We start from the raw sequence: 20746 nt of genomic DNA on the forward strand, positions 1-20746 counted from the left end.
ATTTAGTACGATGTATGAAGTTTTGTTTGGAAATTTAATCAAATTGTGCATTTTGGGTACTAAAATGAACGGGCGGGACGATTTTAAGTTTTTAAGGTGGACTTGCTTACAAAGAGACTTTGATATATTTTAGACATTTTTGTTCCTATTAAATGAAGAAATTTATAGATGATATTTATTGATCTACTCCTTGTAGCTACCTTTCGGAAGCCCATTATTTTTTTCCTTATTTCCTATATTTTTACAACTTAAAATCAACTTAATATATCAATCGAATTAACATTTCCACGTAAAAAAAATTGTCTCATTTATTTATGTCACTTCTTTTTTTGTTGCAGAATAAAAAGTCACAAAGTGATGGAAAAACTTCCGGTTCCGACAAATCACCAAAAACCATAAATAACAACAACAGTAGCACCGCTAATGGTAATATTTGCGGAAAACATTCGTCCTCATCAAGCAGCAAAACTAACTGGAAGGTAAGTTTCACCGCAAAAAGAAGAAAAAAAAAACTTCAGACTTCAGTTCCGAGGCATAGAGTGAAAACATGTTAACACATAACGTTGCTATGTTGGTACCCACCTCCCCTCCTCCACCTCGCATATGGCGTGCAAGTGGGTGTTGTTGTTATGCCGCTGTCAATGTTAACACGCTTTTTCGTCAATCGATTCGCTGAGCAGAGCAATGCGTGTGAAATGCAGCGCATTTAAGAAGCGTGCAACATATGCCACGCACTAGTTTTTAATTGCTGGGTTATGCTACCACATGGAATAGGGATGCCGTTGGAGAAAAATTGGTCGGATTTTTTTATTATTTCAAAAAAAATATATAAGTTTCTCAAAATTAAAACTAGGTTCAATATTTGTTAGATATGAAAGTAGCTTTTTTGAAAACTAGTCAATTTTTTGGAATAAAAATTTAATTAAAAAATGTTCGCGGGATATTTTAAAAAATTCCAGTTACGAAAATTAATTAAGAAACGACAAGCCTACATTAAAACTGCATTTGGGTGATATAAATAAAGGCACATATCTATTATGTACATCCATATGTAGCAAATGATGAATTGAATATTGAGTAGCCAGTCAGTCAGCGAGCCAGTCGCTGGTAAAAATGCGTCGCTGCAGACACATAAGGAAACCCAATTTTTTATTTGCACTTTGCTTCGTGATGTTCCAGCGAAGAAAACGCAATGAAAAATATCAGCCGCAACAAAAACAACAACAACAACGAAGAAAAGTAATGCGGAACTCTTAGCCACATCCTCATACATATATTTTGCATTAATGCAATAATACGTTCATGTTCCAGTAACATTTGACCCCATACCAAAAACGCCACGGAAGAAAGAAACTGATAATTTATTAATACACTCGAAGAAAAAGAGGGGTTCAATGAACAAATTATTGTCGGGGGAAATGAATCATTTCGGTTAGGGAAGGTATTACAGTTAAAAATAACCATATTAAAAAAAAAGCTGATTACAAATTGTCTCATTTGAAGCCAAGACAAGTAAAAAAGCTGTAAGTTCGGCCGGGTCGAACTTTGAATACCCTCCACCATTTGGAACGAATTTGGCAATTCTCAAAAACTTTTTGGCGAATGCCTTTTGTCATAAGCCATTACAATATTCAAATGCGAAACTTAAAATCGGTGAATAATATAGCTAAAGTCATCAAAATACCGAATATCGGAAGGTGCCGTTATATGGAGGCTATACAAAGATGTGGACCTGCACAGACAATTTTCTGTCTTAGGCTGTAGTATTTATTGCGAACTTCAAATACCAAATTTGAATCAATTCCGGTGAACAATGCCGCTAAAATCATGAAAATACCGAATATCGGGAGGTAACTTATATGGGGGCAATACGAAGACGTGGACCTGCACAGACAAATTTCTGTCTTAGGCTGAAGTATCTATTACGAACTTCAAATACCAAATTTGAAACAATTCCTCTAAAATCATCAATATACCGAATATCGGGAGGTACCTTTATATGGGGGCTATATGAAGACGTGGACCTTCACAGACAATCTCCTGTCATAGGCTGTAGCACCCATTATGAACATCAAATACCAAATTTGGAATAATTCTGATGAATATTGTCGCTAAAATCATTAAAATACCGAATATCGGGAGGTACCGTTATATAGGGGCTATACCGAAACGTGGACCTACATGGCCCATTTTCAATACCAAAAGTTTTGTAGACATAATATACATTTGAGTATAATTTTATCAACCTACTTCAGTTCGTTCGGTAGCTAAATCGACATAGAATTTTATGCTGATCAAGAATATATACTTTGTGGGGTCTAAAATTATATTTCGAGGTATTACAAACGGAATGACAAACTTAATATATCCTCCACATTATGGAGAAGGGTATAAAATAACTACATATTTCGAGCCATATGCCCTGATTAAAATAATCCTATTTGTAATCCAGTCTATGTTTGGGAGCCACATGAGAGTTGTTTTGTGGAATACCTATAATCTCTGTTTCGTATGTGACCTTAAAATGACATCAATATTACCATGTGCTAAATTTAGACCACATCGGATAGTCCTTTTGCTTTATATGACACATATATCTTTTAAAATTTTGAATTTTTAGGGGTACAAGAAATATAGGACAGATATTGCCCTACATCGAACTCGATCTAAGCTTTGTAAAAATATTACGATTTCCCAAGTTTGGACCAAATCAGATACTCCCTTCGAACGCATCAGGGTGAAAGACAGAAAGATCGAGTCTAAATATTCAGAGAGACAGGACATAAGGCTGGGAGTATGATTCTTCATTTCTTCGTTTGATTTTGTGTTTTTACTAGCTACTTCGTCAGCGAAAAGTCCACTTTGGATCTTAAGATTTGTTCCACGAGTTCATTTTAGTACTCAAAATTCAAAATTTGTTCAAATTTCCAAACAAAGTTCAAGATTTTCGTTTATCGAGAAAATTTCAAAATCTTTCGTTTAGAAGTCTACCGAAGAGCATATTAGTTGAACACTTGCCCAATGGTTCCACATCCCATTTTTCTGGTAAAAAATATTTTTCAATGTATTTTCATACTAAAAATTGGCAGCCATCATATCTAAATTCTAGAAACCACCAGAGACCTCGATATCAAATTTCAGGATTCAAATCTATTCAGATTTAGTACCATTTAGTACTTTTCGAACAATCATAGTATGCATTCCCAAATATACCTCCATCTCTCAAAACGATATACCCACATCAAAATTAAGAATTCCAGGTTTATCCTAAGACCCAATCTCAAATTTATTACCATTACCAGTTATACTACGAATGTTCAAAATAACCCTTTTTTCTCTACCTAAGACACCAACAGTGGCACCCAATGGCACATTTTGTGGCATTTTGCACTTTTCGTACGTTGATGGTGCTAATTTCCAAAAGCACTATCTTCTCTCAACTACAGACACCATCCATTTCAAATATCGGAATTTCAGGTTTCTCTCTCTCTCTCTCTCTCTCTCTTTACCCAACACCTAATTTAGTACCACTTAGTACTTTTGGAACAATTATAATTCACGTTTTCAAAACAATCTCCATATCTCAACTGCAGATACCAATAGTGACCTTAATATCAAGTTTTAGGATTTTAGTTTTTAATTTCCCCCGTTGCCAAATTTGGTACAATTTTAGTACCATTTCCAATACTATCTCCATATCTTAACCAAAGACATCAACAGTGATATCTATATCAAAATTCAGGATTTTAGCTATGTTCCTTCATCCAATACCAAATTTAGTACCACTTAGTACCTTTCGAACAATTATGGAAACCACCTACATATCTCAACCGACAGAGACCTCAATTTCGAATTTGAAGATTCCAGCCGTATACCCTCACCCAATACAAAAGTTAGTATCATTAAGTACTTTTCGTACAAATACAAGACGCATTTCCAAATCACCGACAAATCTCAAAAACAGTTGCAATCAATAATTAAAATATTATATTTAAAAATTTTAACTCTATTCCCTCACCCAATACCAAATATAGTACCATTCAGTACTTTTCGTACATTTATAGTATGCGTTTCCAACATCAGATAAATATCTTAACTGCAGATACCAGCAGAGACTTCAATATTGAATTTCGGAATTCCAGATCTAATCCTTTGCCCAATACCCATGTTAATACCACTTAGTACTTGTCGAACAATTATGGTATACTTTTCCAATACCACTTCTATATCTTAACCATAGAGTCCACGGTGTCATCTATATCAAATTTCAGGATCTCAGCTCTGTTTCTTTACCGAATACCAAATTTAGTACGTTTTGTAAAATAAAGTACACATTTGCAAAACCACCTCCATATCTTACCAACAGTGATATCAATATCAAATTTGAGGGTTATAGTCCAATCCTTTCACCCAATACTATTAATTAGTACCATTTAATTCTCTTTGTGTGAATATAGGACGCATTTCCAAACCACTGCAAAATCTCAAAACACAGATACAATCGGTAATTTAAATATCAAATTTTAGAATGTTATCCCTATCCCTTCAGCCAGTACCAAATATAGTACTATTCAGCACTTTTCCAACACCATATGTCCACATGGACAACGACCAAAATATATACTATAACCACATTTCATATTTCAAACACTAGATTTTCACTCAATACCAAATTGTACCAAATATAGTACTGTTTAGTATTTTTCGTACACTTCTAGTCGCCATTTCCAAAACCACCCCTTTATCACAAACCTACCATCAAGAGGGACCCAATACAAAATTTAAAATTCTTCATTCATCCATTTCAAATTTAGTACCAGTATGTTTAGTATAGTTCGGACAGTTAGTACACATTTCCAAACCCCATTTCATGTACATTCAATTATTTTCCAACCTTGATTCTCATATTAAATTTCAGCTCTAAATTTTAAATTTTAGCTCTATCCGTTCATATAATACTAAATGGTATCATTTTAGAAGTTTAGGACAATTTTGAAACTTTTCGTAATCTCAAAATTCGAAAAACCCTGAAACCCTTAGGTACACCTTTCGTGTACTTCACTAGTGACTCCCATTACAAATTTCAGAATTCAAGCTCATTCCGTTTTTGTACAATTTAGTAATTTTCGTACCCTTTTAGTACGAATTTCCAAAGACCCAGTCTCATTACTCTCCTACGCACCAAGATTGACCTTCGTGCAACATTTCAAGATAATTCTAGATCAGTCAGTCAGTTATTCCAGAGCTCTTTCATATATCTGGGGTGTTTTTATGAGGTTTTTTTAATACGCATCACTCTGACAGCAGTTTTGACAGTTTGAATTATATTTAAATGACAAAAAAATAAAAATTATTTTTTTGGCCATTTCATAATTTGGCTCTTAGGAAAACACCGTTTAGATACAAAATTTTTATGATGGTACTTTTTTTTGATGAATTTTACATTTTCTACTCCAATATTATGACTTTTTTAAAAATCATTTAATTTTCGGCTTGAGGTTCCTTGGCATCCTTTCACTTAAGGTATGTAGTGTTCTTGCCATTTTCCCTGATAACAACGAGGATTATTTTCGGCAAACACTTTATTTCTCAATTGAGTCACCAAACAAGTCTTTTTGGTTCTTTAAGACAAATATGGTTAAATACTCCCAGTTCAACTGACATTTAACTTTGAGTGTATTCCACAGATTAATTTCTTTAAATGTAGCATGAATATGAATTGTGTGTATGTGTCAGTATGTGTGTGTATTTCATCATATCGAAATGTATTATGGAAAATCCATGATTTTGTAAGTGAAACAGCGGTACCAGCAGCAGTTCAACTCCGAAAACAAAGCTTTCATAAATTTCATTTTTCCACTTCTTAATTGACTCAAGTTTTAATGGTGCGAAAAATGTCTTAATTTTATGTGGAAAAAAATCATGGAGCATAGATCGGAAGAGGAGATGCAAATTGGACGCAACTTTGTTGTGATTGGAACAGGTTGCATGGTATAATATTTGAATTTCAATTTGTTAATATTATTAAAATATCATCTAAAATTTATTAATATTATTATCAATATTTTTTGATCAATTAATTCATTTCCTTATTGAATAGGTGCCAACGTAAAATATTTGAATTTCAATTTAATATTTTTGGGATATAGAAGGCACGATAATATGGTATTTAGTTCGTGTAAAAAACTCTCTCTAAAATTTAATTTATTCAGTTGCCACACAAACACACATACATTTATGAATTTCTTAACCCCAATGAATTTTCCATGGCCTACGCATAATAAATCATAAATATAATGTAAGCATTAGCGATCATATGTTCGAGCCAATATTTGTATGGAAGTCATGTGTTCATTGCAACGCTAATGTGACAAACTTGATTTGCATTTCCAGTTGTGGCTTTGCGGCGATTTGTAGCCCAACTGCACTAAATACCCATGTCAAAATCTGTCAAATTTGTTTATGTTACCTACCTTGGAAATGCAATAACACCATATGAGGATATCTGAGGAAAATGAATATGAAAAATTGAGAAGATTTTGAAAATTTTAAATTTTGAAAAAATTATAAATATTTGAATTTTAAATTTGCCGAACAAAATCTCTCAAATAAGTCTTTGCATATTATTTCGTATTAGAAATAAATATTTTTCTTGCATTGTTTTGTTTTCCAAAAATTCTCAAACCACATTCTTAAAAAAAGACAAATACACACACAAATTCCGAACAACATGTGCATAACAGTGAGAATTGTTAAAAATCGAATAAATCTTATCTCGCAGCTTATTACTGGGGTTTACATTCGTACATATCAGACCTACTTATGACTGACTGGCTGTAAATAAGTATGTAGTTTGTTACTGTTTACAAGATAACATAACATTTAATAATGAAAAGCCACTGCATACAGTGTATTCAACTGTATTAAAAATAGATAAGAGCGAATCGATTTTTTCCTTCTGCCTGGAAAATAAAATTAAGGTTAGGGAAGCTATTTCCAATTTTGGATATAAACAATTTCCAAACAAAATATCTCAATATAAGATTCTGTATTTTTAGTTCACTAAATGATAAAGTTCGGCTGAATATGAAAAAATCTATTCAATTTTGGCTGATATTACATATGTGGTGAGCAATAACCGTAAAATCGAATGAATATGTATATCGGATCTATATAAAAATCTGAACCGATCTCGATAAAATTTGGCAGAGGAATTTTCGAGCAGTATCTGATGCCCGGTATCAAATATCATTGTTGTGGAGTGCCTATTAAGCATGTGAGGAATTTTAACATCAAATCGGATGAAACGTATATATGGTAGCTATAGGTATATCTGAACCGATTTTCAGCAACATTTGAAAAACCAAAATTTAAGCACTTGCTCTTAGGCTCCATTCCTTCGGAAGTGCTAAAATTCAGCCTATTTGGGATGATGTTAGCCATTTGATGCGCAATAAACCTGATATCGGATAAAGATATATATGGCAGTTATAACCAAATCTGAACCGAAGTTGACAAAATTTTAAACACTTATTTCTGAGCTGTATCTGATGTCTGGCACCAAATATCATTCTTGTGGAATGCATATTACGCATGAGAGGGACCTTAACACCAAATCGGATAAAACTTATATATGGGAGCTATAGCTATATCTTAACCGATTTTCTTCAAATTTGATCTACTTGCTTCTAGGATCAATTCAGTCCGAATTGCCAAAATTCAGCACATTTTGGTGTACAATAAACTTAATATCGGATAAAGACTAAATTTGACAGAGGTATTTTTGAGCTCCAAGAGTTATCTGATAGCAAATATCATTCTTTCGGAGTGCATGTTACGCATGTGAGCCAATTAAAACCCAAAATCGGATGAAACATATATATATAGGAGTTAAAGCTCTATCTGGACCAATTTTCTCCAAATTGGATGTACTTCATTTCATTCAGGTCATTTAGTGCACAATTAACCCGAAATCTATTAAAGATATATGTGGGAGCTGTCCGTCCGTCTGTTGTTATCAAGCTAGAGTCAAAACGAATAAAGGTAGGAAGCTAAAATTTTTCACAGATCAGTTTTTTTGTCTGCAGGCAGGTCAAGTTCGAAGATGGACTATATCAGTCCATGCTATCGTATAGGCCCCCATATAACGGTACATCCCGATATTTGGTATTTTGATAATTGTAGTCAAACTTTTCATTAAAATTGTCTGAAAATCCACAAAAGAAACTCCTTCTAAGTAATTTACCCCATGGAAGAGTATTTACTATATAGGTCCAAGATATCGTGTATCCCCCATATAATGGTACCTCCCTATATTCGGTATTTTTATGATTTTAGCTTAATTTTCAATGGCATTTTTAAAAAATCCTATATAATCCTACTATATAGAAATATCTATATAGGTCCACGCTTTCGTATATCCCACATACGACGGTACCCCCCGATATTCGATATTTTTACGATTTTAGGGACATATTCACCGGAGTTGTATTAAAATTCGTATTTAGAATTCGAAATGGGTACTACAGGCTATGCCAAAAAAATGGGTATGCAGGCCCACGGCTTCGTATAGCCTCTACATAACAGTACCTCCCAAAATTCGGTATTTTGATGATTTTAACGACATTGTTCACAGGAGCTGGTTTAAATTTCGTATTTAGAGTTCGTTATGGAACTACAGTCTATGACAGAAAATTGTCTATGCATATCCAGATCTTCATAGGCCCCATATATATCAGTACCTCTCTATATTCGGTATTTTGACGATTTTAGGTACAACATTCACCGAAATTGTTTGATATTTCGTATTTAAAGTTCCTAATAGATAATACAGCCTGTGACCAAAAATGTCTATGCATGTCCAGGTTTTTGTATAGACCCCATATAACGTTGCCTTACTATATTCGGTATTTTGATGATTTTAGCTAACTATTAACCGGATTTTTTTTAAGTTTCTTATTTGAATATTGAAATAGCTTATGACAAAAGTTGCCTATGCAGGTCCACATCTTCGTATAGACCCCAATATAACGGTAATTCCGTATACTCGGCATTTTTATGATGTCGACAGTATTTTTCAACGTTTTTTTTTTTTTGAAAATTTCCAAATTCCCTCAGTTCAAAGCTCAACTCGGTCGGTATTGCATTTTTATTTGTTTTATAACATTTTTGGCGTACAGGGCGTACGATACTTAATCCTGTATCTCAGTATAAAGCGAACGAGTCAAATGGAATCAAGAAATGTGTGAGCATCCCTAGTTTAGTAAAAACTCTAATTTTTTTTTTTTTGATATTTTTTTCAGAGGTAGATATTTGTACCCTTATTCCAAGAAAGTATTTTTTACAGATTATTTTTTTTTTTTTTTTTTGAAAATTTCCGAATTTGATCCAAATGAATGGAGGTTATTCAAAGTTCGGCCCGGCCGAACATACAGCTTTTTTACTTGTTAATATTCTTCTAGTTCGAGCTTATCAAAATTGAGCCTCATATCAACTGCAATAAAAGGAAGTCCTTCCGGATCTGAGCGGTATACCAAAGATCTTTCGAAGGTCTGTTTACGATGGCGGACCATCTAAAAAACCTTGTAAAGACAGAAGACATTCTAAATTCCTTTACATAGAGTAGACCTTCCAAAATTCGTCTAAAGGCTCATTCAACAGATATTCTATGGAAAATATACAAAATTTAAGTTTCCTAATTTTTTTATGTGGGCTCAAGGACGATAAAAGGCCTACTTTAATCTTATTACCCTCCGTAGTCTACAATATAGAAGTATTTTAAGATCTTTCAGGTCTCATTCCTTCTGTACTACTGTTATATACCAATTTCGAGATTTTAATAAATATATTTATCTTTCATTCCAGTTTTTTTTAACCCACTGTGCCCACCACTTATTACAACATCCGTTCATAACCAAGAAGAGAATGTGTTATCTTCAAATCAGAAACCAACAAAAAAGTGTTGCAACACTTTTAACCGCAAGTGGTTATTGCTCTTCATTTAATGAAGAGTTCATTTAATTTGCTTTCGGTCGAATGGCCTTTAGCTCAGCTACTTTCAAAAATCTTAACATCTGCCCTTTGGTTCTTTTCTTATGGAGTGTTGAGTGCGTTGCTTCGCACACATCTTCTCCATCATAGAACATACTCGTAGTTCTCATTATCTGCCTTTCCATCACAACACAGAGAAGCTGTAATAATTTTGTCATGTTCTGCATTTTGTTTTTGTGTTTCTTCTCTCCGATTATAACTGTTCGAGTTTCGAATCAAGTCGTATTTCGTTTGCGTAATAATATCCGACATTTGTTGTCGTTCAATTGTTTGATCGCAACATACAGAAGTACTTACATACATACTTGGCTATTGGAATATTTCCATAGGACAACTGAAAAAAACGAATCTAGTTCGAGTTTAACTGGTTTAGTAGCTACTTTAGCGGTGACACAAACTCTTTAAGAGTGAGTGAGTGAGGGAGCGAGATACGGACAAGAGCTCTCATACTTGAATGGATGCCGGGCTCGAGTTAAACGACAACAAAAATGCACGTGTAAATCCGAGAGTGTTGTGTCTTGTATGCGGTCGCCATGGATCAAATTTAATGGATTGATAAGTTGAACATGATAGGTTACTGGTTGGGTTGGTAACCTCATACCTCAGAAATTCTTACAGCTGTGCTGCGCATGCGCGTTATAGCAGAAGTGCTACAACACATGTACAGATGTATGTCGTCCGAACGCCTGCCATGGCATTAAATATTTACGACTCGGTTTATTGATACTTTCTCAAAATCATGACAAGGGCAAATGTTTGCATAATTGAATGACCTCGTCTCGCTTGGCATAAGAGGAGTAACTCCATAAACCGAGAATGGCGAGGTATTGTAGTAAAGTTCAATGAAGCTCATAGAAGCCTATCAGTGTGAGATAATTAAGAAAAAATGGGTGGATATATTATCAGATATAAATTTATCTGAAATTTTGGGAGAAAAAGCAGAGCTGAGGAACAAAGAGATCTTCAAATCAAACCTCAAAATAATTGAAATTGGTTAATTCGCATATTATAAGAGTTATAATTATTTAAAATTTTGACCCTTTGTGGGGGAGGTACCAGAAGGAAAGGATCGATATATTCTATCTTCACACCTGATTTGGTGTTGATAAAAATATTTGGATGTCTGAAATTTGAAGAGAATCAAATTATGGGAGATATATTTATTCAAAAATTTGACCCTTTGTCAAATATTAGAATGTGTGTAATTTCGGACTCTTATTTCATATTTTATGAGAGAAATGATTATACAAATGTCCCCTTGTGTGGGGGGTATTTGATGGAATGAGCCTATAATGTCCATTTTCGTACCTAGTCTAGAACTGATGAAAATATTAGGATTTGCAAAGTTGGAGCAAAATCGGATTATCCTTTTTCTTTCTAAGAAGCGAGAGGTTTTATTTGGAAATTTCGAACTTTTGTGTAGAAAGTATCAGAAGAGTGGACCAATGTTGCCCATTTCCAAGTTAGATCTAAGTTTTATAATAACATTACTAACGTCGAAAGTTATAGTGCACACCAACCAGCCAGACAGAGGGACACCTCTAGATCGACCACCAATGTCCTGAAATGGATTTGGTCCAAAGGGACTTAGGGTCTAAAAACGTTATTTCTGTAGCCATGTGGCTGGAGGTATAATTGGTATTAAGTCCCATAAACAATTCCCAGTTGCAAATAATGGGTTTTCTATACAAAATTTGGTAGCTGTAAATGCTTACAAATGAATCTACTAACCCCTTACTTTTGGATGTTACCGTAAGGGGTCGTTATTTTTGGCTGCTAAAAGTAGAAACAAAGCATATATCTCGAACTTACAATCTTTGGTTGTGTAGTCTCAAGCGTACCCTTTGTGCCGCCTATACTCATTACTTGGTAATGAGAGAAGTAAGTTAATTTGTACTGTAATTTGTAGGCAATATAATTTTCAACCTGCTGATTATTTATCGCTTTTGTCAGGGCACAGATTTACTCGTTTTTACTCGGCAGTGGAACTTGCCCGCGACCGAGAGTGCCGGAGATTACTATTGGTAAACGCAGTTTATTCTCCACTATTTTGTAACTCGCGAAAAATTAAAGTAGGAGTCAAAACACCGTAGCAGAGTAAAAATTCAATCTAAGATATAAAGAGAACAGAAACGAGCAAAAAAGCAACTAAGTTTTGAAGGAACTTGGATAATTTACAAAAAAAAATCCGTACAAAAATACCTCTCAAATAAGACCCTATACGAACACGTGGTCATTCAGAAATAGTTTGTTGTCATAGATCGTAGTACCGATTCCGAACTTCAATGCGAAATTTGAAATAATTCCAGCGAATAATGCCGCTAAAATCATCAAAACACCGAATATAGGGAGGCACGATGACGTGGACCTACATACGCAAGTTTTATAGGCGAACTTTAAATACGAATTGTAAAACAATTCCGGTATATAATGTATCTAAAATCATAAAAATGCCGAAAACGTGGACCGGCATGACCCATTTACAAACTTAACTACTGCCAAAATACACAGGTGTGCAAACGTTTAGCCTTCTATCTCAATTCGTTCGGAAGATGATTACAACAGACAGACGGATATAGCTAAATCGACTTAGAATTTTACGCTGATCAAGAAGATATATTTTTGTTGGATCTGACATGAGTATTTCGAGGAGTTACAAACGGAATGACAAAGTTAATATACCCTCCATAGTATGGATGAGGGTATAAAAACTGGTCTTCAATGTGTTTCGTTATCAGCCCTGGGTTCAAAAAATACACATAATTGCAAATAAAACAAGAGTAAAATTGGCTCAATTTCGAGCGGATTTTAATCTCACACGAAAATGATCAGAGATTTCTCGCCCCTATTCGAGTCGCATGGAAAAAAAGATTTTGATTTGATTTTATATTTTTACTCACAGGACTACTTCCGCTCGATTTCGAGTATTTCGGAGCTAGAATATACATTTAGGGTATCTGGCCTAACCCATAGGTTTATTAATACCGATTTTCCATTTATTTATGTGGCTGTGTGTCGTAGCCATTTTTTAATTTGTGTAGGAATAAACATTTCTTCAGATGCAAAAACTCTCCCAAATATACTTTCATAGTGAAGGTCGGTAAGCCAACAGCCTCATCGATAAATAACTTCTGAACAGCAATCACTTTATAATTTAAACATCAGAAAACATTTCATTAATGAACTTTCTTCGAATGATTCACATTCATTATTAATTAATTATGAATGACAACAAATCCGACCCAATTCCCAAGCTGTCCGATTCCCGTAGTCCATTCATTCATTCATTAACAAAAATTCGAATCAGCTACCAGCCATCACCACCACCACTTGTTGCTGTCACCGCTTCCTCGAGTTTATTGTTGTTGCTTCTTTGTTTGTTTTTATTTTTGCAAAATCTAAAAATAAACTTTTATGTGCGCTGCCGTTGTTAGTGTTGTTGTCGCTGCTACTGCGACGGCAAGTGTTGTTGCTGTAGCACAGCTTTTTCTAAGCTTTTGGCAAAAATCTGTTAAGCGCTCCAGTGGCGCAATTGGTTAGCGCACGGTACTTATAATCAGTAACTTGTGAGCAATGCCGGGGTTGTGAGTTCGAGCCTCACCTGGAGCAGGGAAGTTTTTTATTTCCGACAAAATATTAGAAATGCATGGAGAAATGTGAGAATTTTACGCAAAGAAACCCTTGTGATATATATGTCGGGCATTTCTAATATAGAGCAGATATGGGGTGATAACAAAAAAGTTCATTCAATTCTCAACCATTAATAAAGATATAATCTCATTAAACAAATAGAAAAAGTTACAAGGCAAATGTAGGCGACAGTTGAACTTGGCCGGCCAACTGGCTGGCTGGCTTGGCGGGTGGTTGACATTAGCTAAAGCTCTATATTAATAATACTAATGAAAAAAGTGTGGAGTCATCTAGAGATATTGCAAAGATTGTTTCTATAAAGGCGAATCCCCTCACTGGAACTATAAACATAGATACAACAACCACAGCCTTTATTCAAGTGTTGTTAAAATGTATGTTATGCGTAAAAAATGGAAAAGCCTTTCTAAAACCTTTTGGAATTTGATGTGGTGCGGTGACCATAAGCAGTTGTGATTCAAAAAATAGCAATGTATATCTGTTAAAAATAGTATATAAAATTAAAATTACCAATATGGGTACTGCTTTTGATGAGTCCAGATTAAACTTTAAATATTTGTCAATCGTAAAAATGGCGCACAATCGATAAAACTTTTAGAACTCAGAAATTAAATTCTAAAGGCTCGATTACACATGGTGTTAGAGTCATATGTAGCGACGTTCATATTTAATGTACTATATTTTTATAGCATACTTTGGGGAGCTTTCAAAAAAAAAAATTTAAACTTACCATATGGTATTTTTATACCCTGCACCCTCCACCATACGCCCTCCCTACGTGGTGAGATCAAGTCAAACGCCATAACTTTTAATTTTTTTTTAATTTTATTAAATGAAAGTAAAATATATCGGAAATAGCATCAAATTTTAGAATAAGTTTAGATTTGTTCGAATTGGTCACCTTTGGCAATTATGGCCTTCAAACGGCCAATGAAACCGTCACACGTTGCCCGAATGTTGCACTGCGGTATTTTGACCCATTCCCGGCGAAGCGCTTGCTTGAGGTGATCGACACTTCGGTATTTTTTAGTGCCAACCTTCCCTTCCAAAATACTCCAGACACAATAGTCCAACCATTCTTGTGTGGTGCGTGCTGAGTGTGATGGTGCTGAGTCCTGTTGGAATGTCCAAGGTCTGCGGCCAAAATGTTTAAGTGCCCAAGGTTTCACAATATTTTCGCAATAATATTCGACATTTATTCTGATGCCACGGTCGATTAATACGAGCGGAGAGCGACCATCGGCTGTTATGGCGGCCATCACCATGGCCGGCGCTTGAGTTCTGTTGGTCAACCGAAGGTGCACATATTAAGCTGACCTCTTTGGCAAGTAAACACGATCATTATGTTTTTTTACAAACTGCTGGACAACGAATGTTTTCTCATCGGAGAAAACCAAATTCGGCAGTTCACCACTTTCGGCCAAGCGAAGCAACTCTTTAGCTCTTTTGAGTCTATTTCTCTATTCTTTCTGTTGCGGTGTAATTTCTTGCACTTTCTGGAATTTCAATGGCTTTACCCCGAACTAATTTTTCAATATTTGCCGATGGAATATTGCGATATGTTCAGCTCACGAGCCATTTTTCGGCCACTGCGACGCGGGTTTCGATCAAGTCGCTTCTTTACTTTTCGAACCATTTCTGCTGATGTTGCTGTTTTCTTTCGTCCACTTCCTTGGCGACGGTAACGAGCGATGGTACGAGACACAAAAGATTTATTCATATTTAAATACCGGATTACTCTAACGATAGCCACTTGTGGATTTCCAAATATAAAGAAATCACACTATCACGCTTGAATTCCATCACGAATAACTTTTTTTCTGGAAAATTCTCACCAAAATGATTTTGTACGTTTGTAAACAAAATAATGAGCTGTCACTGGAATATTTTTAACAGCTGTCGGACGAGTGGCTTAGAAATGACAGCAGTCTGAAATTTATTGCAGTTTTTTTTCATCTCACCCTATATAAAAGTCACACTCCGTCTGAGTTTTTGCAAAATAATTTCAAAAAACTTTCTTTCATCGTCATCGATTTTGTAGACAAATAGCAGAATTTTTTTGGACCCCAAAAAGGTTAGGATATGGTGCCCAATTTTGCTAATTCTTGTTGATTCTAAACAAGTACCAGGATACCAGTGGCACCTTCCCCACAAAGGGTCAACATTTTCAAGAAATTTATTATAAAAAGGAAGGCTAAGCCAATTTTGCTAAAATTTTGAAAATCCCAATATATTTGTCTGTGCTAGGTCAGGTGGAAAAATTGACATTATCAGCCCAATACATCAAGTACCTCCCCCAGAAAGTGTCAACATTTGGAATAATTATAGCTCTTATAAAGTGTAAAATAAAAGACCGATTGTCTTTGAATTTCACACATCCCAATATGTTTTTCACACAAGATTTGGTGTGAAAATGGGATATATCGGTCCACTCCTTCCGGTATCTCCCCACAACGGGTCAGAATTTGGAATAGCCATGAAGCTCGTAAAAAGCGAAATCCCATACCTTTTAAACTCGGTAGTTTTCAATACTTCTATCAAAACAAGACCTGGTGTAAAGATGGAATATATCGGTACACTCCTTCTGGTACCTCCCCCATATAGGGTCAAAATTTAGAATAATTATATCTCTCAAAAATGCGATATGAGCATCGGATTCTCATCAAATTTTACACAAGTCAACATTTTTTATTAAAACAAGATCCAATTCGAAAATAGAATATATTGGTCCACTACTTCTGGTACGTCCCCCACAGAGGGTTAAAATTTTAAATAATTAACCGAAACACATAAAAGTGAAATAAGGATCTGATTCATTCTCCTCATCCTCATCAAATTCCACACATATCAATATTTCCGCCAACACAAGGTCTGTTTTGAAGATGGTAGATATCCAACCACTTCTTCCAGTATTTCCCCCACAAAGCGAATTTTAAACCAGGGCTGCCCCGACTTTATTATCTAGCTCGACTATATATGGAAAGTGGTGTAGGGCTCTTTCCATATATAGAAATGTCAAAATCTTTTACATTTTGGTTGTTCACTATTTTGCCAGGATTTCAATCACAAAAATATATTTTGACAGCTTGTCTGGTAAATGGAGTATGTTTTTTTTGGAAAATCCAGAACATACAATGTTGTTCTTAATTATGTCTTAAATTGTCTTTAAAACATACCTAACTATTCCGCATTTTTAACAATAAACCTCATAGAATCCGTTCAAAATACTCATTTTTTTATAATTCAATTTGCGTAAGGGAATGTGAGCAATTGGAAAATAATAATTGACTGAGGTCATTGTAACGCTTCTTTTTGTAGACGTTTTTTGGATGGAATCCAACAATTAGTTCAGAACAAACAGAGAAACATCAACGCCATAACAGTTGCTTGAATTTCAATTAAAATTCGTTACAAGTTCGCGCGTTCTTTTGGCGACTGTTGTTATGAATAAATTATTAGTCAATACGTACATTGCAAAAGTTTAAGCGTTTGTTATAAATACATTCCTACATACATATTCATTCTTTTCAGCACAAACTAATAAGTAAATCAATTGAAATTCCGTTTATTTTTTAAAACAATGTAGACAGTAGAACCTCGAAAACATTTCCCAAAAATATTGTTATGTAGGCAGTAAGAGCCATAATTAAAAAATCAATAATTAAAACAAATCCCACCTAAAAATAACCCCATCCCTCCTTAAAATACTCCTTCTCCCACCATGGTAGATGTTCATTTCTGAAACCCATATTTTTCAATACTTTTTAAATTATTTAAAAAAAAAAAAATAATAAATGGAGTAAGTATAAAAGCAGTAAGTACGGTCGTGCCGAACTTCGAAAACTCTCCACCATTTTGAAGGATTTTGAAAAATACTGTTAAAAACCATAAAAATACCGAATATAGGGAGTTCTGTCACGGGCTGTAGTACCCGTTATGAACTGCAAATACGAAATTTGAAACAATTCCGGGGTATAATTTTGCTAAATTCATCAAAATTCCGAATGTCAGAGGTACGGACCTATATATACAGTATTTCGGCAAAAGAGCTATAATCCATTAAGACCCACAACTACCAATTTTCAGAGAAATTCGTGAGAAAATGTGTCAAAAATCATCAAAATATCGAATATCGGGAGGTACCGTTATATGGGGTCTATACCAAATGGTGGACCCATACATGCAATGTTTCGCCACACGAACTGGGACCCGTTATGACCTAGAAATACCAATTATCAGACAAATCCGTTAAAAAAATGTTGCATAAATCATTAAAATACCGAATATCGGGTGGTACCGATACAATACAAATTGTTCTGCTAAATTTTGGCGCTCTACGTCAAATAATGTGGGCTGTATCGTGATTTCAACAGACAGACAGACAGGCGGACAGACCGACGGACATCGTTAAATCGTCTTAGAATTTTATGCTGATTATGAATATATATACTTTATGGGGTCTACGATGAATATTTAAGGATGTTACAAACGGAATGACAAAGTTAATATGCCCTCCTTTCCAATGTGGAGGGTATAAAAATACCGAATATCGGGAGGTACCGTTATATGGGGCTATACCTAAACGTGGACCTATATAGCCCCATTTCAAAGTCCTGCAAAACTAACACATATCTGAGTAAAATTGTATAAACCTTCTTCTAGAGTGATTTTCACAGACGGAAAGACGAACGGACATCGTTAAATCGACATAGAGCTGATCAAGCATATATATACTTTGTGGGGTCTAAAATGTATATTAGGAGGTGTTACAAACGGAATCACAATCTGGAAAAACGAAAATTCGAAAATTTTTTTCTGAGTAAATTGTTGGCATCAGTGGGCCCAAATTACCCTAAAAACGTAATTTATTCAAAAACAAAATAAACATTTTGTCTCGAAACGAAATGGTTTAGAAATTACTAAAACAAAACAATCGTCTTACATCTCAACTTAACTATTTCGCCTTAGAATTCACAATTAAATTTCTTTAAAACCACTTCTTTACAATTTATACTTTTATTATTAGCTAAATTTAATATTTCTTATTTTCTTTAATAACAAATGAGTTAATATAAATTTTACTTCATCTATTTTTCCATGAGAAATGTACTCGAATTTAGTTTAGCTGTTTAGATTCATTCACAAATCATTTCCCTATTTCCCCCAACAAAATCCCATTCAACAGCACCAAACAAATACACGGTGGCAACGCCACACATATGCCCTTATCATTTTATTATTCGTGTCTCTTTATTCCACCATGTCATACTGTACCATTTCTCCTTTGTTCCTTGTGTTTCATTTTCGTTTGTATCATTTTGCTGATAAAATGTTCTAGGTATGTTTAGATGTATGTTCACCCTGTATTCATGTACACCATTTGGCAGCGCCCCGCCAAGCGCTCCAGTGGCGCAATTGGTTAGCGCACGGTACTTATAATCAGTAACTTGTGAGCAATGCCGGGGTTGTGAGTTCGAGCCTCACCTGGAGCAGTGGTTTTCTTAATGAAACTTTCTTTTTGAACATATATAGAAAATAAGGGAGAAATTTCTGGATGATAGCATTTTAGAAGTGTTGCAGAAATACATAAAAATAAGTCTATAAATTTTATTATTACATAGTTTTGGTGATTTGGAGTGAAAATCATGCGAGAGGAATATGAGTAGAAATAATGAATAAAATCTCCTTTGCCATTCACAGATGTATCAATTTCGGATACTCAATAGACAAAATATTCCCACGAAAAAAAATCTTCGTCATCAATATGCTTTCCATCAAAAGTAAGCTTAAATCAACTATTAAGCTTCTCAATTGATATTAACCTTTCTGTAAAAAACTATCAACATAAATTTATTAAATTGAATTAGCAGCACGTGATTCGTAGTCTAAAACAAAAGTATACCTTTGATATTTTTCGTTGTTTTTTTATTTTATATTTTCCAATCAGTTAAACACTTAGTTTTGATTTTTATTTTTAATACTAAAATCGATTAAACTTTATTTCCATTGAACGTTTTTTGATATGACGTTTGGTAAATCGGAATTTTGACTTTTTGTCGGGCATAATTAAAAAGTAAAATAAAAACAAGTTAAAAAGCAGTAAGTTCAACCGGGCCGAACTTTGAATACCCTCCACCATTTGGAATGAATTTAGAAATTAAAAAAAAAATAAAATCCTTAAAAAATTCTGTTAAAATTTTAAAAATACCAAATATAGCCGTTATATTGGGGTCTATACGACGTGGACCTACATAGGCATTGCATGTCCACCATTACCACATTCAAATTCGAAACTTGAAATAAACGGTGAATAATGTAGCTAAAAATCATTAAAATATCGTATATAGGGAATTACCGTTACATTGGAACTGTGCGAAAACCTGGACCAGCATAGACAATTTTTTGTGTCACAGGCTGTAGCATCCATTACGTACTTCAAATGCGACATCTTAAACAATTTCGGTGGGTATTGTACCTAAAATCGTCTTAATACCGAATATAGGGAGATACTGATATATGGGGCCATACGAAGACCTGGTCCTGCATAGAAAATTTTCCGTCACAAGCTGTAGTTCCCAAAACGAACTCTAAATACCAATTACCAAGGATCCCAGTTGTAAAGTTTCATCTAATTTTGTTAGAAATTGTGGCAGAAACCTATATGGGGGCTATAATTAGTGGTTCTGAATCGAATCTTTTTTGCAAGGAGAGAACTGGCCTACCGATAACCCCAATTCAAGTTTTACCTATTGTGGTTGGAAATTGTGGCAGAAACCTTTAAAATATCGAAAAACTGAACCCATATACCAATCAGTCTGCATATACTCGTCATATAAACCTTTGTGTCATAAGCTCTAGATTAAATAATGGGGAATCTATCGTGATTTCGACAGACGGACAAGCAGACAGACAGACAATCTACTATTTTTGCATTTTTTTTTTCGATTTCATTCTTTTAGTTCTGGAACAGACCAGTCAGCTTATTACTGCTGTCAGTCCCAATTAATAGAAACAAGTAAAAAAACATTAAGTTCGGCCGGGCCAAACT

At 34.6% G+C, this 20746-nt stretch overlaps 1 protein-coding gene and 2 non-coding genes across 3 annotated transcripts in view; all 3 read left to right on the plus strand.

The window, feature by feature from the left end:
* The first annotated feature begins 342 nt into the window (after positions 1 to 342).
* LOC101899165 (uncharacterized) overlaps positions 343 to 20746 on the plus strand; it is a 43058-nt gene continuing 22654 nt past the window's right edge. The window contains exon 1 of the mRNA XM_059132073.1: positions 343 to 479. The gene's annotated coding sequence lies outside the window, so the exon portion shown is untranslated. The remainder of the gene's footprint in view (positions 480 to 20746) is intronic.
* Positions 13568 to 13659, plus strand: TRNAI-UAU (transfer RNA isoleucine (anticodon UAU)). The gene is given in 2 exon segments: positions 13568 to 13605; positions 13624 to 13659. It is a non-coding gene; the product is annotated as a tRNA-Ile (tRNA).
* TRNAI-UAU (transfer RNA isoleucine (anticodon UAU)) lies at positions 19099 to 19190 on the plus strand. The gene is given in 2 exon segments: positions 19099 to 19136; positions 19155 to 19190. It is a non-coding gene; the product is annotated as a tRNA-Ile (tRNA).

Source organism: Musca domestica, unplaced genomic scaffold (assembly GCF_030504385.1).
Source record: "Musca domestica strain aabys unplaced genomic scaffold, Musca_domestica.polishedcontigs.V.1.1 95, whole genome shotgun sequence".
Classification (NCBI taxonomy): Eukaryota; Metazoa; Arthropoda; class Insecta; order Diptera; family Muscidae; genus Musca; species Musca domestica.